This window comes from Carettochelys insculpta, chromosome 20 (assembly GCF_033958435.1).
Source record: "Carettochelys insculpta isolate YL-2023 chromosome 20, ASM3395843v1, whole genome shotgun sequence".
NCBI classification, from domain to species: domain Eukaryota; kingdom Metazoa; phylum Chordata; order Testudines; family Carettochelyidae; genus Carettochelys; species Carettochelys insculpta.
This window is the reverse complement of record NC_134156.1, coordinates 11,100,032-11,127,617: the sequence shown is the minus strand read 5'-3', so window position 1 is coordinate 11,127,617 and position 27,586 is coordinate 11,100,032. Positions and strand designations below refer to the sequence as shown.

General features: G+C 46.4%; 1 long non-coding RNA gene across 2 annotated transcripts; it reads left to right on the top strand.

Annotated features, from left to right (window-relative positions):
* Positions 1–27,586, top strand: LOC142023717 (uncharacterized). 2 transcript variants are annotated; one of them, XR_012648299.1, is made up of 5 exons: positions 1–42; positions 8,904–9,079; positions 16,439–16,540; positions 17,261–17,430; positions 27,319–27,586. It is a non-coding gene; the product is annotated as an uncharacterized LOC142023717 (long non-coding RNA). The 2 variants fall into 2 exon arrangements; XR_012648298.1 differs by lacking the exon at positions 27,319–27,586 and having other exon boundaries at positions 17,261–17,622.

The window sequence follows — 27,586 nt, the reverse complement described above, 5'->3', positions numbered from 1 at the left end:
GTTTGATTGAAAATCTGGCAACCTGATCTGAGATTTTGAAGTGTGAGTAACCCGAGCTTTTTGCCTGCTTGTTTTAGTTCCATTAAGAAAGTTTGGCATGGTACACAGGTGGAGATGGGAAGTGCTTGCTCACAAACAGCTTTATGTTTCTAAAAGCGTGTAAAATGAATAGCTCATTATAAAGCACTGGTCAATTTAATGTCTAATCAGTCTAAATGTAACTAACCATTCTGCATGAAAGTTTGCTTGCTTTGTATGTCATGTTTTATAGACAGAAGAGTCTGTATGTATGGCCAACATTCTACCAATCAGCGATAAAGTAAGACTGCAGCATATATGAAATAAATAATCAGTGGTACACAAGAGGGCAGATATGGTTCTCTTTTCCTTGGGAAGCTCGTGACCAGTGTATATCTATGAAATATCAGATTTGATTTAATCATCTCAAGACCAGCACCAGTCACCTTGTTTGTACGTGGCAGTCTCTGATCAAAGAGGCTGTGCAGACTGAATGTAAACATGCTGGTTTCCTGCAGAGGGCACTCATTATCACATGGGTTGGGATGGCAGTCCATAAAACAGAGTGTTATTTGTTCAGGGAGTGGGGGGAGAATGATAACTTTTGATTGGCTCTGACTTGGCTTGCCAGTGCTGAGAAACGAAGGTCATGAGGTAACTCTATCTGGAGTTATTTATAAACCAGGTGCTCACTGCTGAGAACAGCAACATTTGATCAGTGACCCTTTTCATGCACAAAACCCCCAGAATGCACTGATCACCAGCAGTTAAACCTCCACTCTTTGCCAACAGAACAGCCGCCTTTCAGGACCTTACCAAAGGGCTAAATGAGTGAGGCAGAACTCGTCTGACCCTATGGCAGCAATTCAATGGCATCAGTGATAAAACTTAAAAAAAAAAGTCCAGAATAAGCTCTCTCTATCTAAAGCATCTTTCATCCATATCCAAATGCTAAACTAGTGCTAGTAACATTTTCTGTTCTAAGCCCACAGATGTCTTGCCCTTGGTTTAATTATTTCCTAAGGGGCTGTTTTTCTTCCTCTTCTCTGGACTATTTTTTAAAAGAAAAAAATCCTTTTAGACCTGTGTTTTCTAAATGTGTGTTTTGAATGTACGGCTTGCAAAAGATGCCAGACCTTGGCCACCTTTGTGACTAGGTTCTGAGTACTGCTTGGTTCCCAATTCAGCAAAATGACACAGCATGCATCTAGCCTTTCAGGATGACTCCTAAAAAGCACCAAAGCATATACATTAGGGTCTCAACATTTGCGAGTGTTCTGTGTTGAGAACCCTCGTGTATGTTGAATTTCACGAATATGGCTCCGACCTGGAGCCTGGCTGCCAGTGGTCCTGCCCAGAGCCCGGGGGAAGCTGCCCACAAATAACTGAATTCACAAACATTAAGTTCGCAGATCTTGAGACCCTACTGTACTTAAGACTATGTGTGAACTTACATCCATTTCTGTTCACTAAAACACTTGACAATTAAAGTTACACACAGTTCAGTCAGTGGGACTTAAACAGATACTTAAATGTTTGCAGAATTGGGACCCAAACACTGTCAGCCTATCTACATTACCTCACTCGCCATGGCTAGGAGCACTGCTAAAGAAGCAAAGGGAATTTCATAAAAAAAGCTTCAGCATAAACAAGATCCCATTTGCTACAGAATAGGTAGGGCACAAGCAAGAGAAGTGCAAACTTCCCATTACCCATCCTCCACTCTGACATGGAGGAATTAGCCCCCTCCCCCCAACAGGATCATTCAGTCTCAATTCAGCTCTGGGGGTCAGAAACAGTGTGTTTATTTTTTCTACAGCACCTAGCACCATGAAATATCCTGGGCCATGACTCTGGTGCCTCAGCATCATTGAAATAAGTGCTTCATTTGATCCTTTACTGGAATTGCCTGTTGTGGAGGGAATTTCCAGCATACTCTTATTTTGTTGAAGAATTTACATCACTTGTGTGGTTTAGTGTAGGATGTCATTAGTAAAACAGGTTGGGAAAATTCTGGTAAAATACTGTCAATTTATGGATTCAAAACATTGTGGAGACCATGAAAACTAAGCAACTCTGACAGAAGCCTGTTTCCTATTTCCTGCCAACTTGCCCATTTGTTTCCTCAGCAGCCTACCTGTTGGGCTAACCCCTGCCAAGACACAAGAGGGGAAACTCTGCCAGGCTAGCTGCCCTGATTTGTGGATGCCCCATGTCCTAGCAGGCTTCCACAGAGCTGCAAAGTATCAGAACAAAACATTCCATGTTTTTATTTTGTCCTTTCTTTTTCAGGATTTGTGCTCTGGAGAATTTCATAGTTTTGTTTTCATTACAAATCAGAAAAAAATGTGAAGTCTCAAAATCCTCCACAAAATGGAATGATCGTTCTCCATCCAGCTCTACTCATTAGTCATTTAAAATTGCTGCAGTAGTAGAAGTAGATCCAAGCTTTTACCTTTGTATGGGAAAACTTTTGAATTTAGAACCTCTTGTTGTACATCTATGTTTATACTTTGACTTGGCTTTTGAGCATACTTGTTTCCATATCCTTTGGAAACTCCCCAATATTATTCTTGCCAGGGGCAAATCTGCTAGCTTTTTCAATAATTGGGTTTTCTTATGACAGTATTGCCAGAGCTATTCAATGGCAATGAACCCTCAAAACCTCAATAACATCCAAATTGGTCAAGCCTTAGGTGGCCATCTGGGTAGCGCATTAATGTAAGTTATTATTACAGAACAAGAAAACCATGTAAAACTCAAGCTTTCACTTTTCAAAGGTTTATGCAGAAGTTTTGTTCGGGTTCAGCTCCCTTAGATGCACTAGTTTTTGACCCTTATTTTTGGGTTTACACTTCACTGTTTAGGCTTCCGAGTGTCATGTTGATGGATCTGGCTTATTTCTGTATTCTGCTGCACAATATTTCTCTAGGTTACCCTCTCTCTCTTTCCATTTCACATCCATATTATCATTTGCTGTGGAAGTCATGTTGGTGGTATCCTTAAAGCATGATATAACTCTGCCCATTATTGACTTCGTACCATATTTGATGCTTTAGATGGGTGTGCTCTGCCAAGCATTTTGATGTTGTAATAAACTCTTTCTAATTAACTTTGAAGATATTTCACAGACATTTACTGTGGAATTAGTTGATCTTTTTAATTAATTTCTGCTGTCAATTTCCATGAGATTGCTTCTTATAAAAGAACAAACACGAAACCAATGTTAAAAGAAATCAAATTTTTTGTGTTAGTGTGAGTCATGCTACTTTTCCAAATCTTTTCAAGTTTGTGAAAGCCGGTTGCTTCTTTTTGGGGAAGGGAAACAAGGATAATCTTTGGCGTGACATCTACCATGATGTCACCATCACTGCACATCCCTATCCCTAGGCAGGTAAAGTGATTTGCCTCTTCTACTGTTCGCCTCTTCTACTCTTCTATATTAGCCACATACTGTGTTATTCCCTTGTTGATGATCAAACCAACTTGTTTTGCTGGGTCTGCCGAAAGCGTCTATTAAGAAATGCATTGAACAAAGCAGGGCAATGTCATCAGTAAAAATGAGGCCATCCCATGGGGCTTTATCATTTGTCCATACAAGTTCTTCTGTTGCCTTCTGTACTTACTTTCCTCATGGCATCATCCATGACTAATGCAAACAAAAGTGGGGACATAAATCACTCTTGCCTTACTCCAGTTGTCTCTGCAAAACGTGGCGGATGTCATCGTCACTGACTGCACATTCAGAATTACCATATAGATCCTTGATGATTCTAATTATTTCTACCTTCACTATGCCACAATTCTCTGGAGACTGTGTTTGTGTGTGCTGTCAAAAGACTTCTGGAAACCTAAACTGTGTCACTAGAGGTGTTTGCTACTTCCCATTTTGTCCTATAATCTGTCTGTAAACAACAATCTGGTTTGCCCGTGATCTCAGTGGTCTAAATCCTGCTTATTCCCAAGGCCATCCCTACGCTAATTCAGAGTGCGCAGCGCATAGGGCATCACTTTGCCCCCAAACTAAGAAGTGTCCTATGCTGTGCCTGTGTATGCCAAGCGCAGCTGAAGGCCAGTACTTCCTCAAGTTGCCCCAATCCTCTGGCCTGTGCTCTGCCTCCTGGATTCAGTCATCCAATTCCCTGGCCCCTGGACCTCTGCTCTGCCTCCCAGCCCCATGGCCCAAGTCCTTGGGCCTTCATGTCCCTGCTCTGCCTCAAAGCCCCATAGCCCAATTCCTCAGCTCCTTGGCCTGCCGGCTTTGCTTCCCAGCCTCAGTGGCAGAATCCCTCACCCCCACCATCCCCTGCTCTGAATGCCCCCCAGCTTTAGTGACCCAACCTCCTGGTCCCCTGCTCCACCTCCTGGCCCACAGCACTGATGGGCTGTCCTGCTCCTGTCCTTCTTGCCCAGCTTCCCAGAAGGGAGGGAGGGTGCAGGTGCTCGGACTGCACAGGGCACCTGTAGTCATAAGAACGGTCCTGCTTGTTCCTCTCAAAATCTGTTTGTTTCTTGGTATGTTCCAAGATGATGTTGCACGTGATTTTCCCAGGTACTGAAAATAATGTGACTACTCTCCAGTTACTGCAGATGGTAAGATCAAGACCATCTACCAACAGGACACAAGTAAAAGACCCAAACACAAAAAGTGATTTTCAGCTTAAACTAAAGAACAAGTTCAGGGTTCTAATGGAGTTAAACTGAAGAAAACCATAACCCTGATATTCTGTGGAAAAAAGAGAGTGTACTATCTGGAATGAAAGTTTTAATAAGTAACTTCTAAAAGGGAAGAATGGACTTTGGCAGTAGAGGAAGAGAAGTATAAAGCAAAAGCTCATGGATGCTAAGATGTGAAGAGACAAGAAAGAGTGGCAAGGAGGATACAGAGCTCTAGGAAGAGAGGTAAAAGAAAGGAATATCACAGGAGGCTGATGGTGCTAGCCAAAGAGGTGATCTCATAATCAGGAACAAGACAATTAAACTAACAGGAATCTTCAACAGGACTAGACCCCCTACTGAAGCTGCAAATGGGAACTCTGTGGAAGGAGAAAAAAGAAAAGATGGAAGCACATTTTCAGGCTGCTTTAAATAGACCGTGTTCAAGACAGTTACTAGACATATGTGATGAAGACCTAGAGCTATAGCTAGATATTGATGTAGGAAATATTGAAATACGAGAAGCTAGAAAAACCAACAGTAAACTCCAAAATTGCAAACCAGTGAGATACATGCATCTCACAGAGTTGGAAGGGATCTTGAGAGGTCATTGGCTCCAGTCTTCTACCCTCACAGGAGGGCCAAGCACCCTCCTTGACAGATTTTTTTTAAGATCTAATCCACCCCAGACCCTTGCAAGACCCCCTCAAGGGCTCACCTCACAGCCCTGGGTTTACAAGGCCAAGACCCTAGTCACTGAGCTATCCCTCTCTTCCCACCCCCTGGTGAAGAGAAAGCACTTGATGAACTAGACCTCCAGACTTTCATTGTGTTTCTAGATAGAAGATGGACAAAAGGAAAGAATCCAGTTCAGTGGCAGAGAGATCATATAGTAAAACTGCCTAAGTAGGGCAACCTTACCAGTTTCAATAACACGATTACAGTGCAAAGCCAGAAAAATCATCCCAGCTTTGTCAAAACAATTTGAAAACCTTTCAGTGAACTTGATCTGAAATCCAGTGAATCCTGAAATGAGGTGAGTGGTTTCAGGTACTAAACAGTTTTTTTTTTCATTAGGAGATAGACTAACTAGGGCTCCAATATTGCATGCGATTTTGTGCAGATACACCCCAGTGCACATGTGAAGCACCATCAAGGTCAATCCTCTTGCAGAGTCAAGGTCTAAATAGGGTAGCTGACTCAGATTCCATGGACTGTTAGTAATTTTTTCCTGGTATGGTTTTACAGGTAACCTCTTGGCCCTTCCTTGAGTTGGTGCTTGTTGTTTTTGAGAAATGCTCCGGTTCAAATGTTTAAAACAAGAATTGGAGAAAAGAGCAAAACCCCAGAAACCTGACCGCACTAGTCACAAAGACATGTCCCCTACACATTTTTGTCTGGTACATTCATAACTTTGATAGTAAGTAGAAACTGAAAGGCACAGTGTGCAAATAGGTACACATGTCAACACATGAGCAAATAAAGAAATTCTTCTGTATTAAAAAAAATCTCTTTTACAAACTTCCAATCCAACACAAATAGCACGAGATATCCTTCCTGCCCTCTACTCCGTTTTTGAGATCCTGCACTGTATGGAAGAGTGTTGCAAGCATTGGCTGTCTTCCTGCATGTGAAGGACTGCCAAATGATATTAATTGTCCCCATCACCCCTCTTTAGAAACATACAGCAAACATCAGAGGTGAACTGAAAGGTGTTCACCTGCTGGTGCTAAGGCATGAGCTCAGGGTCTGATTTTCCTCCTGCAATAGCAACAGTTTTGTTTCCCCTGTACCGTTAATGAGATTAGCCAGTGTTGCAAGAGAGAGATTTATATAAGTAGCTATTATTTAATAATTTTCTCTGCCCCTTGTTGTTCCCTCTCTCTGTCCTGCTATCTACTACACTTCATGCTTTTCCCCTTCCCCTCTAAATTTCCTCTTCACATTCATTTCTTCTTCTGCCATTCTCCTAAGCAAGATAAGAACCCAACAATACCCACCACCAAACCAAGACCAAACACCATTTTCATCTGTGCTTTGGATTCCATCCAAGCACAAATATGGAAGTCCATGGAAAACCCACAGTAAGATTCCCATCAACATCCAGGAAGCAAACCTGGGAACAGCCATGCAACTCTAGCACTAGCAAAGATCTCCAAAACCAAAGAAAGGGCTGAGTATACAAGGAGCAGAAGGAAGATTAAGAAGGTCAGTGGCCTTGCTAATTTTCAACTAGGGATGGGTCCAAATACAACCAAAACCATTATGAGGAAGGTCAGATTCCTCTGTCAACCCTGCAACTAACACTTATCTCTATGGGCCCTGAGTCCTTCTCTCTGAGCCCTGGATCCAAATATCCTTCAATATTTTGTATCCAGGCTTCTCCACTTTGCAATTTGGGCTCCTCCTCCACTTTTGACTAGTTCCCATTTGTTTGCGTTGGTTGTATTAAGACAGGGCCCTTGTCTATCTGCTGAAAGACAAGGTATGTTCAGCAGCTCTCTGTTTCTGCCCATATTGCCTCTCTGCAGACCTTTAGGATCTACCTATGTTTTTTTAAAAATGCCTTAAAATAAAAAAAATCTGGTTGTGTTAACTCTATGAAATGAGTTACATCTTTGACATTTTTAGCAGACCTGAGACTGAGAGAATCAGAGGAACTGCAAATATATGCTTCATCACCCCACAGGAAACTCTGCCATAATATTTTTGGTTGCATAAGCAAACTAAACTGGAAATCTGGAATCTGTTCAAGACCTTTTGATCAGGGAGCTTTACAAGTGCAGAAAAGTAAAAACACAGACAGATGGGGATTAGAGCTGAGCATCAGGAGAATAATTTCCTCTTTTAATTTCAATTCTGCCAACATATAAAAAGCATGAACAATCCATTTACGTAACCTGCGTCATCAGAACCTTTCTATACACAGCAGTAACACTCATTGTAATTAAGCCATTATATAGTCTGTGTTTGCTTCCCAGTTGTAGGCATCTTTTCACTTGCCTAAATGAAATGCACGTTGAAAACGTGGATGGGCAGATGACTCAAAACCAGAGCCACTAATTCAAACCAATGGGAGTTTTGGGAGTTGAGATAAAATGGAAAGTGGTTCCAAGAGATTGCTGGTTCTGCAAAACCTAACTGACAATGTTCTGCAAACCCCAACCATGCCTCTTTTTGTCAGTCTCTATTATTAGATGAGCGTAATTGAAGGAGGAAATATTTTCAGTGAACACTTGCCATTTGTAAAACTAATCCTTTGTATATTTTGCATTATTGCACCACTGAGTACCATCTTCAGCTATGTCTACACTGGGACGCTACGTCGAAATAGTTCGATGCTTGCTCCCCATTCCACCACTTGCTCCCCATTTCCTGGAGCACTTCCTTCTCACCCCAAAGCCCCAGCAGCTCCTGGATCTTGGCGTCTGACCAGAATGGGCCCCGCCGCCTCTTCCCCCCCTGGCTGCACAGTTGGGAGCCCTGGGTCCCCCGGGGGGTGTGCCCTGGGAGCGGTTAGGGGGCTGGCTGGCTCTCATGGGTGCTGGGTGGGGGTTTGAGGTGTCTGGAGGTCATGCAGGCTATGCACGTGTCTGTGCTGCTGCCTGCACACTCTCAGCTTCCTGCCACAGGATAATCCGGGGGCATGGAGCTTTAACGGCTGCTGCAAACGGCAACCGCAGAGCCCCGCAGAGGCTGGACAGAGCGTCTCTCAACTCCTCAGCTGATGGCCACCATGGAGGACACCGCTATTTCGACATAGTGGGATGCACGTCGTCTACACATGCCCAACTTCGACATTGGACGTTGGACGTCGAAGTAGGGCACTATTCCCATCTTCTGGTGGGGATAGCGATTTCAACATCTCGCCGCCTTACGTCAATTTCAACTTTGAAATAGCACACAGTGCGTGTAGATGCACCATGCGCTATTTCGAAGCTGGGCCGGCTATTTTGAAATAGCCAGCAAGTGTAGATGCAGCATTTGAGACAGAGCATCACAGTATTCAGAAGTTGGTAATAAAGGCACAAATTTAGGACAGGCAAAGACTATGAATGATAGAACAGGTAAGATTTTAATTCTTGCCCATGTGTCTCTTACTCTTATAGAGAATAATTTTCCTATCTAGTCCTTCCTCCCATTTCCATACCTATTGTTGAAGCTGGTTAAGCAGCGAAGAAGTCAGCTCAGAAAGCAAAGAGTCAGGTTGCTTCCTTCATTACCATTAGATTCCAAGATCAATTGACTTGAGATGGGAGAATCCCAAGGACAGCTATTCAACAGAAAAAGACGTGGGGATAACAGTGGATGAGAAGCTGGATGTGAGTCAACAGCGTGCTTTTGTAGCTAAGAAAGCTAACAGCATACTGAGGTGCATTCGTAGGAGCATCACCTGCAGATCTAGGTAAGTGATTATTTCCCCTTATTCTGTACTGGTGAGGCAACATCCAGTTCTGGACCCCCCATTATAGAAGGGATGTGGATGCATTAAAGAGAGTCCAACAGACGACGACAAAAATTATTGGGGGCTGGAGCATATGACTTATGAGAGAGGTTGAAGGATTTGGGCTTGTTGAGTTTACAGAGCTGAAGACTGAGGGAGGGATCTGATAGCAGCCTTCAACTACCTGAACAGGGATTACAAAGAGGAGGGAAACAGGCTGTTCTCTGAGGAGACGGATGACAGAACAAGGAGCAATGATCTCACGTTATAGTGGGAAAGGTTTGGGTTGGATATTGGGAAAAAATTGTTTCGCTAGGAGGGGGGTGAAGCACTGGAATGGGTTGCCTAGGATGGAATTTCCATTCCTAGAGGTTTTTAAGTCCTGGCTTGATGAAGCCCTGGCTGGAATGACTTAGTTGGGATTGGTCCTGTTTTTAGCAGGAGGCTGGATTCGATGACCACCTGAGGTCTCCTCCAACCCAATGATTCTATGACTTTTTCTGAACAGGTTTAGAAAAATGTCTGATATGAAATCAGCATTAAGAACCATTTCCCACAGGAAATGGCCATCTTAAGAAATCATTTCACTGTATTGGTAGCAAAGCATTTGCTAGGCTGCTTGATTTTTTTTTTTTGTAGATTTTTGCTTTCATTTGGATTTCACTGTAGTTGTGTGTGCTCAGCTTTTCAGGTGGGGGAAGGGAAAGGACTGGGTTTTCTTAGCCCATTTCAGTGAAGTCAAATAACAAGGCATTCAGTTCCTTGGTTTTGTTTTTATAAGCAAAGTTTCAGAGCAACCTTTATAAAGCCTTTGCAGAGCTGTTCTAAAGCCAGCACAGCTGCCCAGGGGATTATTTCTCCTGTGTTGAGGAATCCCAGATTGGCATAGGCCAAAATTTTGTGACTAGTGATGTGGGTGCCTAACCCAAGACACCTTAAAAGGTTACTGAGAACCTACTTTTGCAGATGAAGCCTTTTCAAATGTGTCTCATGTGGATACTCAATAATAGGGCTGCAGGGCTGAGTCCAATGTTGTATTTAAATATTCCTAGTGATAGTACTTTCATTGCTTATTTTTGGAGATGTTTCACTGTCTTAGGGGATATTTTTCCTAGTATTCACCCTAAATAATTTTATTTTCCTCCCATCACCAATACTCAAACTGCTTGTGCCTCCCTAAATAATAATCCACCTTCTTCTGTGTTTACACACGTCAGATATGCCCCTTGTCCCCTGCTATTGCTTAGCCAAGGTATACATATTTAGCTCTTTTAATCTTTTCTCATAGGTCAGTCCTTTAAAAGCCAGGCTTATTTTTGTTGCTCTGTAACAAACTCAACACAGATTAGTATTTTAACTTCAATTTTCCTGTTAAAGAAAACAAACAAGAAACAGGAACCTTACAAATTGAATATCTGAGATTTACATAGTAACATATTAAAAAATGTTTCAGATATTTTCCCTTTCTTCTTTAGTCTGTACCCCCTCCTTGCTATAAACTTTCCTACTCAATGTTTGTCCCTTTTGTGGCCCCATCTAGAAACTGCATTTCTAATTCCAGTTTTAAATTGTGCTTAAACACAGTTTAGCCAGTTAACACGAACAGGGTTAAAACTGTGCTTAAACTGTCATTTGAAATTGTATCGTTTTGGGCTTATCCACACTGGACAGCCAATTCAGAGCGGCAGAATTAGCCTGAACTGCTTTTAAACCATTCATCAGACAGTTCACGGCCCAGTGCAGCTTGGGGATTTGAGATGATACCCTAAAGCTGTGGTGTCCAACACACTGACCACATGTGACTATTTGGTTGGTTGAGTGTGGCTAGTTGGCTTGAGCAATGCAGTGAACTCTTTCGTATTTGGAAGCCACAGGACAGGGACACCATGGCTACGTCTACACGTGCAGCCAACATCGAAATAGCTTATTTCGATGTTGCGACATCGAAATAGTCTATTTCGATGAATAACGTCTACACGTCCTCCAGGGCCAGCAACGTCGATGTTCAACTTCGACGTTGCTCAGCCCAACATCGAAATAGGCGCAGCGAGGGAACGTCTACACGTCAAAGTAGCACACATCGAAATAGGGATGCCAGGCACAGCTGCAGACAGGGTCACAGGGCGGACTCAACAGCAAGCCACTCCCTTAAAGGGCCCCTCCCAGACACAGTTGCACTAAACAACACAAGATACACAGAGCTGACAACTGGTTGCAGACCCTGTGCCTGCAGCATAGATCCCCAGCTGCCGCAGAAGCAGCCAGAAGCCCTGGGCTAAGGACTGCTGCCCACGGTGACCATAGAGCCCCGCAGGGGCTGGAGAGAGAGCATCTCTCAACCCCACAGCTGATGGCCGCCATGGAGGACCCAGCAATTTCGACGTTGCGGGACGCGGATCGTCTACACGGTCCCTACTTCGACGTTCAATGTTGAAGTAGGGCGCTATTCCTATCTCCTCATGAGGTTAGCGACTTCAACATCTCGCCACCTAACGTCAAAGTTAACTTCGAAATAGCGCCCGACGCGTGTAGACGCGACGGGCGCTATTTCGAAGTTGGTGCCGCTACTTCGAAGTAGTGTGCACGTGTAGACGCAGCTCATGGCTATAATCGTGAAGTAAAAGAAGAATTGAGGGCTACCAAAAGTTCCTCGACTTGTACAAACAAGAACTTTTTCTTTCCTCGCTTTCTGCTAATAGGAGGAAAACATTCATTTGCTTCTGTTTTCCTTCACGTTAGCATCCATTTTCTCCCGAGATCCCAGTTATAAGATGAAGCCAGTGAGTGCCGAATAAGAATTACTGTTAACAATTACTAAGATCATCATAACCACTGTTGAAATTACTGGAGGGTGGTAATGGGACCAAGGGCACTTAAAGTGGCCATCCCTCTTATTATTTTTAAGGGCTACTTCACTTTTGTCCCTGAACCCTTTACTCCTGGTTACTGCTTAAATTAACTTGACAGTCAGACTTCCATATCACCCCACCAGCATGCTTTTTCCCATAATTCAAGCACTGCATGTAACCCTTTCACATTCTCCTCATCCCCCCACCCTCCCATCCCAGACTCCTGCTGTACTGTTAAAAAAAACAGCTGCCTAAGCCTTGCCTGGGCCCAAGTTCTGGAAGTTACAGTCAGCACAAGTTGCTTTGCTTGAATTAGCACTAATGAGCCTCACAGCTGCCAACTACTGTTTGTTTAGTGACTTCCCTGGGTCAATGAAGCCTCGGATAGAAGGGGCTGCTAGTTTTAAAAAATAAAAATAACACACCCCCAGAGCTAGAGATAATGATTTCTAAGCAGGAGGTTCCTGTCCCTAATACACCAGCTTCATCTGAGGTACTTGTGATGAGGCAAAGAGGCCAGGTCGTGTCTCAGGCTTGCTTTGTACTCTCCCTTCCGCTTCCACATTGCCCAACAGAATTATTCTGACTCTTTCTCCTCACCACGTTTTCTCTTCTGTGCTCCCCTCTTTCCAGAGCCAACATGTAGAGCACTGCACAGATATGGAATTTGTATCTGCACCCACATCTGTGGAAATGATCCCTGGATATCTGCATCCACATCTGCGGGTGCAGATTCACACAGATCTACCTAAAAATTTGCAGCTTTCTAGATACAAAATTGGTATCTGTATCCACAAGAACAAGCTGAAGATAACCACTTCCATGGAAGCAGATACCTGCAGATATGAAGCAGACATCTATGGATTTATGGGGCTCTACTGACATGAATTACAGCCCTGGGTACATATACTAGTAACATGAGGGGAAAATCTTGAAGGGTATTGTTTGTACAAGCAGCATCTTGCCTGCAAATGCCCTTCCCCTTCATGAGCCTCCCCACTATGTCTCTCACTCACACTCCTAGTTCACCACATAGACCTCTCCTATCTCATCTCCCATTCTTGGTCACACCCCAGGCCTCCGTTTTCATAATCCAAGTGTTCCAGCTCCCTTGGCTTCCGCATCACCCCACCATACTCCTGGTCACGTCTGCAAGAATTACCCACTTCCCCCTTAAACTCCTGGCCTCTCTGCAGACTTCGGATGATCATTCTCCAAACTGCTTCCCCATAGTGCTTTCGCTGACTCCAGTGAACAGTGTGAGGGAAATAGCTGCTCAGCAAGGCCTCCTTAGGCTGCGCATAGCACCTTCCAGCAAGGGCATAGCAGGAACTGCTGCGATAGCTGCTGCTCTCCTCCTTGGTAACCTGTTCTGATGGTAACATGGCCCACCAGGCCTCGGTCAGTGTAGAGGGTGAAAAGATGGGGCTGAGAGAAGAACAAAGTGGATGCAGGGAGGGGGGAGGCCATTGTTTTGTCTCTCTCCTGACTGTTTTACTTGTGGAGCTGGAGAGAGGACAGTACTTGTGGGAAGGAAAGTTGGATCTGTCCCGAATGTGATTTTTAATGAGTTCTGAACGGTGGTGTACCTGCAAGCGGTGGGAGTCAAACCAACCTTGAGAAGTTTTTTGAAACCAGTTCTGTTAGTCCTGTTTTAGCCCCCACTGCATGCAAGGCCTATGGTGGAGGCTCTGTCCCTTCCCCTTATATGTAAATTTGGTTCCCAAAAGAGTGAAGGCTACAGTGTCATTTTATTTATTGTTTTCTGTGGACAGTAATGAAAAATATTTTTTTACCTAACACCCACCGTAACACACTGCCAGATAAAATACCCACAACCACCAGCAATGAATACTTTCTAGTTTGATAGATGTACTTTACAGTGTGTCCTCACAGTTCACAAATTTGGACCTAGGAGGGAAAACAAATTCTAGCATTCAGAGATTGCCACTGTCTCTAACCCCAGAATGTAACAGTCCAATGTGACTGTCCCTTCCAGCAGCAAAACTGATCTCCATTGTTGCAGTATAACATGAAGAGAGCTAGATTCTCAGATGAGCTGGGAGCCATCATGGAAAAGGAGTACTGCAGGCCACTGGAAGTCTGATCCTGCTCTTAGTGAAGCTGATGGCAAAACTCCCATAAGTCTGGGCATAGTTCCTATTGCTTACTCTGCCAAGGCTTCTCAGTCCTAACCTGCACCTCTCCTATCTCCTATTACAGTTCCAGACCTATCTTTAGCTGAGACTGACAGCTGAGCTAAATTGTTCCATTATGCAGTGACTTTGTAATGAGAAAAAATGTATTGTGGAGGGACCACTTTCTAGATGAGAGAGAAGTCTTCATGGCCAGTTCAATCATTGACTTCTCAGTTTAGGCTGAAGATTAGGGCATAATTGCAGGCATGATTTCTGTGATGCAGGTTTTTATTAACTACAAAGCACCATTATGGAGAAAAAGATTCCAATCACAACAGAATTCAGGTAGATTTGAACCAGTAACTTGGATGTGAAAAGCTGAGACTCTAATGTTCAATGCTATACTCTATCTTGCTGCTGTAATACTGACATGACACACTGCTTGTGTGTTGATTTACGTGATCAAAGTGCTTCAAAACCTCAGTCTTCAGCCATGACAATAGGACCATCAGAATTACATTTATAGACTATGCTGTACTTTTAAAATACATCAACTGTGCTCCAACCCACAGTTCAGAGCATTAACACAAGCTCCTAAACACTGAAATCTGCCTCCTCCTTATGGACATTAAAGATCCATGGCCCATTTTTTAAGATGAGACGTTTGCCCCAGCCAACATTTCCCTGCCCACTCCTCCCCATTATGCAGCATACCATGTGCCAATTGTCCCTCTGGCTGCTAGTCTCCACCCCAGGAGTGGATAAATTTCAGTGCTGCAAGAAATGATTCCTGAATGTCTTTTGTAAAACACTTTGAGATCCTTGTAGATAATTTCTGTGTGAAACATTACTATGAAGGTGCAGTACAAAAGCAATGGCATGAGGGCCAGGATAATAAAAGAGAGAAAATGTTTTCAGAAAAGCAAGCATTGCAATCCAATCTTTTGTACAGTGGGTCTTACCCATGAAAGCTCATTACCTAACACATAAATTGGTTAGCATTTAAGGTGCTACCAGACTGCCTATTTTTGCAAACCTTTTAGAGTTTCCCTCTGTGCATATTTTGAACAAGATCAAAGGTTCAATGTATGTTGGCAAGCATGGGAGTGCTATTTGTACAACATAGGCGGTAATTAGATCTTCTCTTTCTAAATTATGTTATCAGGAAATGTCTATAATATTTGCATGTATCTCAGATACTCTAGATTCGCCTCTGAGAATAGAATGTTCTCTGCATAAAGAGTGAGCTTGTATTAAATCAATGAGAAAGTGTTCAGAAGCTTCAATTAAAGTTAATAGGATTCTCTACCACAGCATCAGGAAACTGCAGTAGTTTAAAATACTTTAGTCATCTAACCCTCTTGGCGTCCTTAGAAAACTTCAAAACAAAACGAATCCCCAAAGCTTCTGGAGGATTCATACAAATTTATAATAAAATACTACTTTTACTCAATCAAAACAAAATATTTTTGATCGTGTATAGACTAACACGGCTTCTTCTTTGTTACTTTTACTCAGTTTTTATACATTGCTCATCTGCACAGAATCTGAGCCCCGCTTAGCATACACCAGGGTGGCCAAACTTACCCACCCTTTGGGCCCTGTATGACAATCTTCAGAAGATCAAGAGCTGGCACACACCAGTGTGGAGCTGGGGGTTGGGGCTGCAGCCCAAGCCCAGAGGTGCGCCCCAAGAGCCGAAACCCCAAGACTCCCCTTCCTTCTGGGCAGAAACCCTTACCATGCCCCGCTGCTGCAAGGCAGAGTTCCTGATCTCCTCCTCTCTCATCTTCTGCCTTACAGGATAGAGAATTGCAGGGAGGTGGAGACTCCACGAGCTGCACTTTAATGGTTAAAGGGCCACATGTAACTCACAAGCCAAAGTTTGGCCATCTCAGCTGTGTTTGCCTATATATCTACATGTGTCCCTCACCAGCTATATGTGGGACACAACTTGTATTCTGAGCGACGTGGGCTCATTTTATGCATGGGTCACCTACATGGGGTACATGATGTAACATGGCATAAGGGTATGTAATCAGTGCATAGGGCTTGAGTATCACATTAAATTAATATAGTGTGTACTCATCCTCACCCTAACCCAAAAGTCTGCCTCCCAGATACCCTCTCAGCTCCACTACTCTTAAATGCGTGCTTTAAACTTGTTCCCAAACATTTGCTTAATGAACTTGTCTATCTCCATAGAAAGATCTAGATAGACACACATAAATATTTATTTATCCAAAATCTCAAATGCTAACGTCTGTTTGGGAGACTGAACTGCAGACCCATTTTCAACTGTGTCTACTAATATTGCATACTTTGTTTGTTAGGTGCCCTCTCTGAGAAGCTTGAGGCCTGATTTCTGAGTTGCTGAGCACCCAACACTCCCTCTGACATAAATGAGAGTTGTGGCTGCCCAGAAGTTCTGCAAGGTGGGTCCCAGGTGTCTCCAGATGAGCATCTTAAACTTTCCCCATTTCCAAAAGGAGCAGGCACTTTCGAATATAAGGTCACAAAGCAAATCCATGGCAGAGCTGGGACTAGAATCAAGTTCTTCAGATTTCCAGTCCAGTGCCCTACCCACTACACATAGTTACAGCAATGGTACAAATCTGGGTACTTTGAATTTGATTAGTGGACATCTGCAGTACCGGCAAGTGGTGTTCATGCTTAAATGCCGTACAAATGGTTCTCTGTTGGGCCAAATGGTGGTTCTACTGCTGGAGCACTTGGGATTCTCACCTCAGTGTGCTTTCATTATAATTTCATGCACCATTCACAGAGTTTCATTCATCTGCAGAATTTCAATCTAGATCTGAACTGCCCTTAAGCTCAAGTCTGTTCCTATCAGAGGATTTTAATTCAGGCCCATCTCCAATTTCCAAGGTGCTCAAATAGCATAGTGATGAGCTTGTTATAGTTGGACAGCAAATTCCCCCCTCCCCCAGAAACTTGGTGGAGAAAGGGCCCCACGTAGAATTAATAAGCTTTTTCAGCTGAGCTACCTATTCAAGCAATGGTATTTTTCCTTCTCTAAAGAATACAGGACATCAGAGTCTGCTCACAGCTCAAACGCCAAATGGCTTTAGGGTCTCCGGCGTTAATGGTTTGTTTTATTAATATTTGTTTTTTTAAACGCTTTTCCCCTCCAGGCGGAACCTGCTCTCTTTTCGTCACAGTCCCTGTAATGAATTGAGGCGTACAAAGCTGGTCATACAATACGTAGCAGCAGCAGCACAGAGCGAGACTCTTAGGGAAGAGTTTCCATAGAAACAGTGACGTCCTGCCTTGCTAACAGGACATTGAGTTCCTTGAACGGGAGGTATGTTTTTTTAAAGGCGCAGTTAGATGGCAGAAAGCCAGCTGAGCAGAGCTATGGCTTGGCTTCTCCCAGCAGAAGAGGATTTTTAGCTGGGGTGGAGGGGAAGAAGCTCCCCTGACATTATAAAAATGTGTGCTCTGATGACTAAATGATGCAATATGTATCTTGCTAAATAATTAAATGGCTGATCATACCGTGATCCATAGAGACCAAAAAAAAAAAAGTAAATGTGAAACGATAAATGTGAAGCGATAAAATAAAGCTTGTAAAACCCTGTCAGATTTTGTCACAGATTCCATCCCTACATGCCTTAAATTAAGCACAAGCCCACATTACATAAACTAAAAAGGTCCCAGGGACATCCAAGGTTGTAACCCAATGGCACAGCCTCCCTGATTGGCCTTGGATTGAGACAAATGTTTTGCTAATGCTCTCGTTCTGTATTTTAAATGGCTTCATGCTTACCCAGCTGAACAGGGGCAGAGCAGCTGTGTCTTGAGTATATGGCATCTAAGAGAAACACAGTCAAAGGAAATGTTTATTAGCAAGGTCAGAAATCATGCAAAAACCCCCAAACCTTGGATTATGCCAAAAAGTCCACTACTGAAAGCTTTCTGGCAAGTTTGTTCATGCTAATAAGCTATTTTGGTACAGAGAAAGACACACAGCTATGCTTGGTAAAACTGACAGACATAAAAATATGGCCAGACATATGCAGTAATGAACTTGTTCAAAGCTCACCGAAGTCTTTCTGTTGGCTTCAGTGAACTTTTTCTCAGGCCCTGGGAGATAAGGTCTGATCTTCTAGGATAAGAAACAGAGCAGCCCTCTGAGTGACTTCCCTTTGGCCTCAGCATTATTGACATCCTCTGGCTATTTTTGCTTAGACCTGGATATCTTTATCAGAAAGCAGAGAACTATCAGAAGCAGTAAAACATATCTCTGTTGAGGTTTTTAGATTTGCCTTACTCCAAAATATCTGAGCACCTTTCAGTGATAGGTTATACAATGTGAGGAACATCTGTCCTATACAGTCGTGTCTATTGTTCTCCATCGGATGAGATACTGCTTGTGTGTCTTTGTGTGGAATCCATTGTTCCATTCAGTTTGCCACTTTGTTTGTGAAGACAGGGTAGAGCGAGAGTCTTTTGCACTTGTCCTGGAAAGTATTAATGTTTGAGGTAGTTTCTGCTTTCTGCCAAAGTGCTTCCTCCATTTGGCCAACCTCCAAAAATGTTCTGTGTCTTGTGAAAACCAAGTCCATATTATTCAAAAATATTTAGTAATTTTGGGTGCCTCTGTTCTTGGGCACTCAACTTGAGACCCCTTGAGCACTTATCAGAAAGCAATGAACCTCCACAACTCCACCAGAAGTTAATGGGAAATGCAAGTGCTCCGTGTCACTGAAAATTAGGACCAAGTTTTCTCAAGTTAAGCCTTCAGAATCAGAGACCATATCTGAAAATGTTGGACACCATGGCTTTGTATTTGTCATGAGATGGACCGAGCCCATTGTCAGCAGCCCCTTTAGACAGAGTATGGTTTTTGCATCATTATTGTAAGTACTTAAAAATGCATGGTGAAAATAAATTTACAAACCCACTTCAGAACCCTAAGTGTGCGTGAATATTTGAAACTCCTGTTGGAGAATTATAGGAAAGGCTCCCATTGGTCTCTATGGGATCAGCTGCTGTCTGTAGGATGTGGAACTGGTCTATTTCATGATGGTTGCAAAGGCCTTGTTTTATTAAAACCTGTTTAACAAGGTTGACAGCAGAAATGGATGCACAGTGAAGGAGCAGCGATGAGTATGTGTCTGAGGTTGGCAAAACATACCGATTGGCCCAAAGATGAGAAGATAGCAAACATTTTCAGGGAAAATGGAAAAGAAAGAATCATACTGTGGTGGCAGACAAGACTACCAAACCTCCTTATAGCAGCTGAAGGGTAAATATTTATAAATAATCGAGATAACATGGAAGAGTATTTTAGTTAGCTCTGGGGGTTAATTACACTGTTGGCTTCTTTACACTACCACCCTCCTTCGAAGGAAGGATGTTAAGTAGGGTGTTGGGAGTTTACTAATGAAGTGCTGCACTGCACAGGCAGCACTTCATTAAGCAAATTTCCCCCGCAGCAACTTTTGAGGAGTAAAGAGACTTTGAAGTTGCCCCGGCACTTTGAAGTACTGGCGGGTGAGCTGCGGATAGACGTGAGCCAGTACTTCGAAGTTTAAAACTTCGAAGTTGCCATGGGGGGAGTTTGCTTAATGAAGTGCTGCGTCTGCAGTGCAGCACTTCATTAGTAAACTCCCAACACCCTACTTAACATCCTTCCTTCAAGGGAGTGTGGTAGTGTAGACACAGCCCGTATGCTGGATTTTAGTCATTTTGGAAGGTGTTCATATTTATCAGTGTTGCAAGTGTGGTTAAAATACTAGACAGATAAGATGTATGCATGCCAGGCATTGTCTGCAATACACTCATCCCTAGTAACGCACTCTCCTGCAAAAATAAAACAACTGAGTCATGGGTGGAGGCTTGAGGAAACACCTCGAATTGTGGTCTCATAAACTGGGTAGTCAGATGTAGTCAGAATTTGGTTGGTTGACCCCAGGGTGGTGCAGAAAGTTCTATGTCTAGTTAATAGGTGGTACCCTTCCCTCTAAGGACTTGGCTATACACACACTGCTTTAGCTATATTGGTTTAGAAACTTGATAAAGTTAAAGCAGGTCAACTCCCTGGTGTGATTACCTTTATACCGATATAAATAGTTTGGTTCACTAATCTAGGGCCCCAGTTCAGCAAAGCATTTTATCTCATGCTTAAGTGTCATTGAAGCCAGTGGGATTTAATGTATATAGTTAAAGTTAAGCATGTGTTTGAGTGCTTTGCTTAATCAAGGCCTAAAGCCAGATGTGAAAATAGACCAGAGAGAGGCAGCATTGCTCAGCATTTTACTAGGAAATGTACCTGATGTTGCATAGGGTCCTGAACTCAATTAATTTTTGTTTTTTTGAAAACAAAATGAAAATGTAGGTTTTTCATTTAAATCATGGCTCTGGGGAGGGGCTGGGTAAGGGGTTCAGAATACAGGCTGCCCTGCCGGGGGAGAGGACTATCCCAGACCTCTCTCACTGCACCAGATGAGAAGCACCTCTCCATGGCTGCCGCATCTCCAGTGGGAACAGCTGGCAGAGGGGTGCATGTCCCCCAGCTGGGGTAGGCATTTAGCAAGACCCTTTTACCTGCGTGGTGATTCTGTCTCTTTTCTGTATGGTTTTCTGCGAAGCAGTCCTATTCCTGGCACATCCCATTTTCCCAGCACGACCAAATTCTTACCTTGCTTGAAGTTACTGTACAAGGAAGCTGCATACAAAATTTGGTGGTCCTAGCACTTACCGTTTAGGAGTTCTTGAACAGACAGACAGATGCACAAAGTCTCTCAAATATATACTGGGTTGGGAAGAGCTGCTTCATAAAACTCAAAATGGTAAAGCACCAGAATAGACAATGAGAATGTGTCTATGTAAGAAAAGGTAGATGGCAACAGGAAAACAACATGAGAAGAAGTTCAGGTCTCATCTCTTAACCTTACTTAGATGTCAGTGGCTGCAATAGGCAACCAGAGAGATTCTTACAGTCTCAAGTGCTCACCTATGTATCTGTTTAACCTTGTTCCCTGAAACAGATACTTCTTTTCATTCAGGCCACACTTTATGTCCGTTAGCTGCAAAAGTTGCAATGTATTTGGTTGTGAAAGTAATTTCCAAGAAGACGTCCAGCTTGTCTTCACTGGCAGTTTTATCGTGGCAGTGTAGTCATTGCATTCCTCCATTGATGAGCCCACTCTAGGCCTTAGAGGGATTGTGTGGGTTGGTAACACCAACAGCATAAGTGGCGTGTAGTGAGTTTGGGAGCTGTGAGGTCCTGCCTGGGTTTCAGTGCCTAAATAAATTATTGCTTTCTATTCAGTCCAGTGGAGTCCTGTCTTTTCCACATTAATGCATCCGCAAAATCTATGCTACTGCTATCCCATTGTACCCAACCTCATACTTAGTTCCATCTTCTGATCTTTCATCCACAAGATTTGCAACGTGTTTGCAATGCCTGAGAGTCATTGCCAACTACTTTCATCCAATGAGTTACCCCATCTGAAAAAGTCTTGACTGTGCATCATTTGGTCTTTAATAATTTTTTTTGGTACTGTCAGAAATCAAAACTGTTTCTTACAAGAAGGAAAGATAAGTTGCCACTGGATGCTTGCCAATAGAGGTTCTTGTTTCCCAAACATGCTGCAACTGTGGGGTATTCAACCATTTTGCTGTGTCACAGTTAAATTCATCACAAGAATATTGCAAAATCATCAACCTCTCAGTCACGTCAACTAACAAACCAGATGTTAACAGGAAAGAATTAAAAATAACAAAATGGGGACTACAATGTCTTAAAGACAAAAATGTGGATAAAAGTCAAACATGACAGTAACAATTACAGCCATCTAGTGGGCAAAGTTTAAAAAAAAAGCTGATAGAAAAATATGTGTAATTTTTTTATAATTGCAAATTCGTTTTAATAGCTGGTGCCTTTTTTTTTCTTTTGGTTTCTTTTTGCTGGATAAATAAGACCTAAATATTTCTAAATTATTTTTCTTCTCTTTTTTACCTGGGAAAGCTCAGGAATGCCAGCTTTGTGTGTGTGTGTGTGTGTGTGTGTGTGTGTGTGTGTGCGCATGCGCGCGCGCGCACACACACACACACACAGAGAATCTCTTTCTCTCTCTATATATATATATATACAGAATGCCAATATATTGTTGGTACTCGTTTTAATTGAGGGGACAGAATTGATTCTTTAACAAAGACTACCCTTCTCCAGATGTTCCATTATAGTTTGAAGTTAAATATGTGCTCACTTAAGCCGTGTCTACACATGCACGCTACTTCAAAGTAGCGGCACTAACTTCGAAATAGCGCCCATCACGGTTACATGTGTTGGGCGCTATTTCGATGTTAACCGACGTTAGGCAGCGAGACGTCGAAGCCGCTATCCTCATCAGGAGATGGGAATAGCACCCTACTTCGACGTTCAACGTCGAAGTAGGGACTGTGTAGTCGTTGCACGTCCCGCAACATCAAAATTGCGGGGTCCTCCATGGCGGCCATCAGCTGGGGGGTTGAGAGACGCTCTCTCCAGCCCCTCAGCTCAATGGTGGCCACGTGGAGCAGCCCCTTAAAGGTCCCCTCCCCCTCCCTTTCTGTGCAGGAAGCTGAGAGAGCGTGCAGGCGGCAGCCCAGACACGCGGCCAGCCTGCACGCTCTTGAGCAGCCCCAAGAACCCCCAACCGACCTCATGGCCTCATGGCAGCCCCCCCAGTGCCCCCAGGGGACCCCCCCCAAGGGGAACCAGGGCAGCCAGGGCAGCAAGCAGCAGCGGGGCCCCTCCTGGACGGAGGCCGAGCTTCGAGACCTTCTGGGGCTCTGGAGCGAGGAGGAGGTGCTCCAGGTAATGGGGAGCAAGAGGCGGAAAGCGGATGCGTTCACTCGGCTGGCCGAGGACCTGGCCGCCCGGGGTCACCCTGCCCGCACTCCGGACCATGTCCAGAGTAAAGTGAAGGAGCTGCGGCAGGGTTACGCCCAGGCCCGGGATGCGGCCGGCCGATCTGTGGCCTCCCCCGTCACTTGCCCCTTTTACAGGGAGCTCAGGGACATCCTGGGCCCCCGGCACACCTCCTCCCCTCCAGCCACTCTTGACACCTCGGCTGAGGAGCCCCAGCAGGCCCCGGAGCCGGAGTCCGCCCCGGAGGTAGGCGCCGCACCCCAGGGGCCCCCCCTGGAGCCCATCCCCGGGGCATCGCAGCAGGAGGAAGAGGAGGAGGAGGAGGAGGGGGACTCCTCCTCCGCTGAGATGGGGCTGCACATCGTCCTCCCTTCCCGGAGCAGCAGCTGGGTGTCCGCCCCCCGGGTGTCCCCGGACCGTGGGAGTGGACCTACAGGTATGTACCCTCCTGGTGTACACCCCCGGGGTTGAGGGGCGGGGGTAATAGATATGTGGCCAGGGCCCTCCACATGCCCAGATGGCCATGGCCCCAAGGACAGCAGTGCCATGTCCCTCACAGGAGGGCATCAGCCCCTTCCCCGCCCCCCGCCAGCATGACAGTGCCATGCCCCATCCCCGGGGCAGGGGGGAGCGGAAACTCTAGGGTCCCCCAGGAGGAGGGGGTGGGACACCCCACAGCAGCAGCAGCCGCAGCAGCATGTGATGGAGTAGGGGGAGTGCAAATGCGAGACTCAGGCTAGATATGAGCAGCAAGCTGAATAGTTCCCAGGGGCAAAGGATGATCCTGGGGCTAAAACTGGCAGGTGACACCCCTGCCCTGAACAAAGAGGGGGGAGGAGCTGAGCTGGGTTTGAATCGGGGGCCGCAGGTAGAGGCTAGGGGAAGGGAGAGCTGGAAGACAGCCAGCCTGAGGAGGGTGAAAGCTACACCCCAGGGGGCACCCCTTGGGGTCTTCTCCCCAGGACGGGTTGGAAGGACTGTCTCTGACTGCTGTATTGTCACTTCTGGGAGAAACTGGGCATCTGTGGCCTAAGAAACCTCTCCTGTCAGACCCTGCTGAGTGAAGTGAGAGTCACTCCCGCCAGGGGACGGGGTGCAGTGCAGGGGGACCCGTGAACCCCATCACAGCAGCATCTCCCGGGGACGGGGATGGGGAACCTGCAGCAGAGGGGTGGGGGGACAAGGGCCACGGCTCGGGGCCCACACTAACACCTGTCTCCACTCTTCTTCCTCCCCTCCTGTGTTCCACAGCTGCACCATCGGAAGGACTGGAGAGCGCCGGCGAGGCTTCAGGGGTCCCGGAATCCCCTCCGGGGCCATCGCTCCAGGCCAGCCCCTCAGCGGAGGACCAACCGGCCCCATGGTGGGCAAGACGGCGGACCCCGCAACACCACACGGCAGCGACGGACCCCCAGCTGCTGGCCATCCATCGCTGGCAGCTGGAGGTCGCGGAGCAGCGTCTGCAGGTGGAGCAATGCCGCCTCCACCTCCAGGAGCGGGCGCTGGCCTGGCGCCAAGAGGCATGGGGGGCCTACATGGAGACATTCAATCGGCTAGTAGACTACCTGGCCCCCCATGCCACGCTGGCTGCCGCTGCGCCCGCCCTGAGTGCTCCACCCACTGCGCCACCCGCTGCTCCGCTCGTTGCCGCGCTGTCCGCCATCGCCCCGCCACCCGCCACCGAGGGCCGGACAGCCGAGGGACACCTGGGGCCAGCTGAGACTCGCCGGACGTATCTTCCAGTCCGCCCGGCCCCCAGCCAGCCCCGGACAGGGCTGCGGCCGAGGCGGGACTCCCGGCCGCCCACCCCCAGTGCCGGACTATAGAGGCGTGGGGCCCAGGACATGCCCCACCCCCTTGTATATAGTTGGACGTATGTATGTGTGCCCCCCCGTTTGCCCAGTCCCCCCCCATGTAAATAGTTCTCCCCGTCCTTGCAATCCCTGGTTTTCTGTTTTATGTAAAATATATGGAAACTTTTTTATTATTCACTTATGTTATGGTTTAGTTAGTAGGTCTTGTCCATAGTTTTGTCGATATTAGTTCAAAAACCCGTTAAAAAAAGAAAACCAGTTTCATTTTACCAACGAGTGCGTGCTTTTATTTGTCCAGGAGAAATGTGGGGGGGTTGCTGTTGGGTGCTCCGTGGTGTGGGCGTAGGGGCAGGGAGTGTTGTGGAGGAAGGGGGGGGCATGGGCGGGGGGCCTGGCAGAGTTCACCCCGCGGCCTCCTCGAAGTGGGCCCGCAGGGCCTCCCGGACTCGGGTCCCTTCGGGGTCCACCTGGCAACTGGGGGCAGCGGGTGGCTGCACGTCGCCCCTGCCGGCTTCCACAGCCCAGCCCTGAAAAAAGGCCTCCCCCTTGCTCTCCACCAAATTGTGCAGGGCGCAGCAGGCACCCACAATCTGGGGGATGTTGTTGGGGCCCGCATCCAGGAGGGTCAGGAGACATCTCCAGCGCCCTTTGAGGCGGCCAAATGAGTGCTCCACCACCTGGCGCGCGTGGTTCAGGCGCTGGTTGAAGCACTCCTGGCTGGCAGAGAGATGCCCCATGTACAGGTGCATGAGCCAGGGCCGGAGGGGGTATGCTGCACCTGCGATGACGCAGAGGGGCATGGTGGTGTCCCCCACAGGGATCTCCTGCTGGGGGATGTAGGTCCCTGCCTCCAGCCGGCGGCACAGGCCCGAGTTCCGGAAAACCTGGGCATCGTGGTTGCTGCCAGGCCAGCCAACATACACGTCCTGGAAACGGCCCCGGCTGTCCACCAAGGCCTGGAGGACCACTGAGTGGTAGCCCTTGCGGTTGATGTACCGTCCTCCACTGTGTTGCGGGGCGCGGATGGGGATGTGAGTCCCATCCAGAGCCCCGAAGCAATTGGGGAAGCCCAGCGTGGCAAAGCCTGCGATGGTGGCATCTGGGTCCCCCAGCCTCACGAGCCTGTGGAGGAGCGTGGCGTTGATGGCACGCACGACCTGCAGGGAAAGCACATGGGAGAGCACCAATGAGGGGTGAGCAGGGTGTGAGTGGCCCAGTCCTGCCCTGCCCTGCCCTGCCAGGGCCCCCCTACCGTGGGTCCTCTTACCTCCATAAGGACAGCCCCGACGGTGGCCTTGCCGACGCCAAACTGCTGGCCCACGGATCGGTAGCTGTTGGGAGTGGCCAGCTTCCAGACAGCGATGCCGACCCGTTTCTGCACTGTGAGTGCATGGCAGTGTCCTGGTGCCTGAGTGCGGGGGTGAGCCACTGGCACAGCTCCATAAATGTCTGCTGGCTCATCCTGAAGTTCCTGAGCCAGCGGTCGTCGTCCCACTCCCCAAGCACCAGCCGCTCCCACCAGTCGGTGCTGGTGGGGTAGCTCCAAAGGCGGCGGTGTGTGAGGCGGGGGGGGGTCGGGGTGCTGCAGGGTTGGGGGTTGAGTCCTGCTCCCCTGGGGGCCGCTTCTCCTCCGGTGTGGCAAGGAGGTGCTCAGCTGCCTCCCGCATGGCATGGATCAGGGCGAGCCCTGCTCCTGTAGAGAGGGCTGGGTGGACCTCTGGCGGCTGCTGCTGCTGCTGGGGGTCCATGACTGCGTCGCCCGAGGTCTGCGTGCCTATGGCTCTTCAGACCGCGTGGTGTGCAGGCTGAGTGTGTCTGGGAGGGGCCTTTTAAGGGAGCAGCTAGCTGTTGCCCCGGAAGTGCTAATCCACCCTGTGACCCTGTCTGCAGCTGTGCCTGGCACCCCTATTTCGATGTGTGCTACTTTGGCGTGTAGACATTCCCTCGCTGAGCCTATTTCGATGTGGTGCTGCGCAATGTCGCTGTTGAACATCGACGTTGCCAGCCCTGGAGGATGTGTAGACGTTATTCATCGAAATAGCCTATTTCGATGTCTCCACATCGAAATAGGCTACTTCAAAGTAGGCTTCACGTGTAGACGTAGTGTTAGTCAAACAAAAATCAACAAGTTTTAACCAGTGATTAAATGTCTCCTCCTTTCAGCAGCTCTACTTTCATGGTCTTAGCTGTTGACATAAGCATCTGAGAAGACCTCTGGTCAACATAAAGTCCTTCCTGCCAGAGGACTAAAGTTCCCAAAGGGAAAAAGCAAATAGAAAAAAAAAATTAAAAACAAACCCCTTTGAAGCCTTTTCTAGCTATCAAAAAGAAGATTTATTTTTAAATACTAGCCCTTTTCTTTCTTTTGCCGCTCACCTGTAAATACAAAACACTGACCAACATTGTAAACTTAAGGTCTGGATTCCAAATTAAGTGGGGGTTTTATTTTTTTTTTGGCCCTATATTAAAGTTAGGGTCCCTTTCTCATCTTTTCTCTTTCTCTTACTATGTCTAGACTGCAGGGTTTTGTCAACAGCCGTTTGTGTCAGAAGACATCTTATGTCCAGACACCAAGGTGCATTGAAAGCGATCCATTCTGTCAACAGAGAGTGGCTGGGAAGCCTGGCTGCTCTCTTGGCAAAACAGCCGCGAGGAAATACATCAGCCAGGGTTGCCGATCACCAATTCCTTTTGAGAGATGGTGCTAGAGCCCCGCAGAGACACACACTTAAAGAGACCCCTTCAGAAAGCCATTCCTTGCCCGTTCTGTGACCTGAGCTACC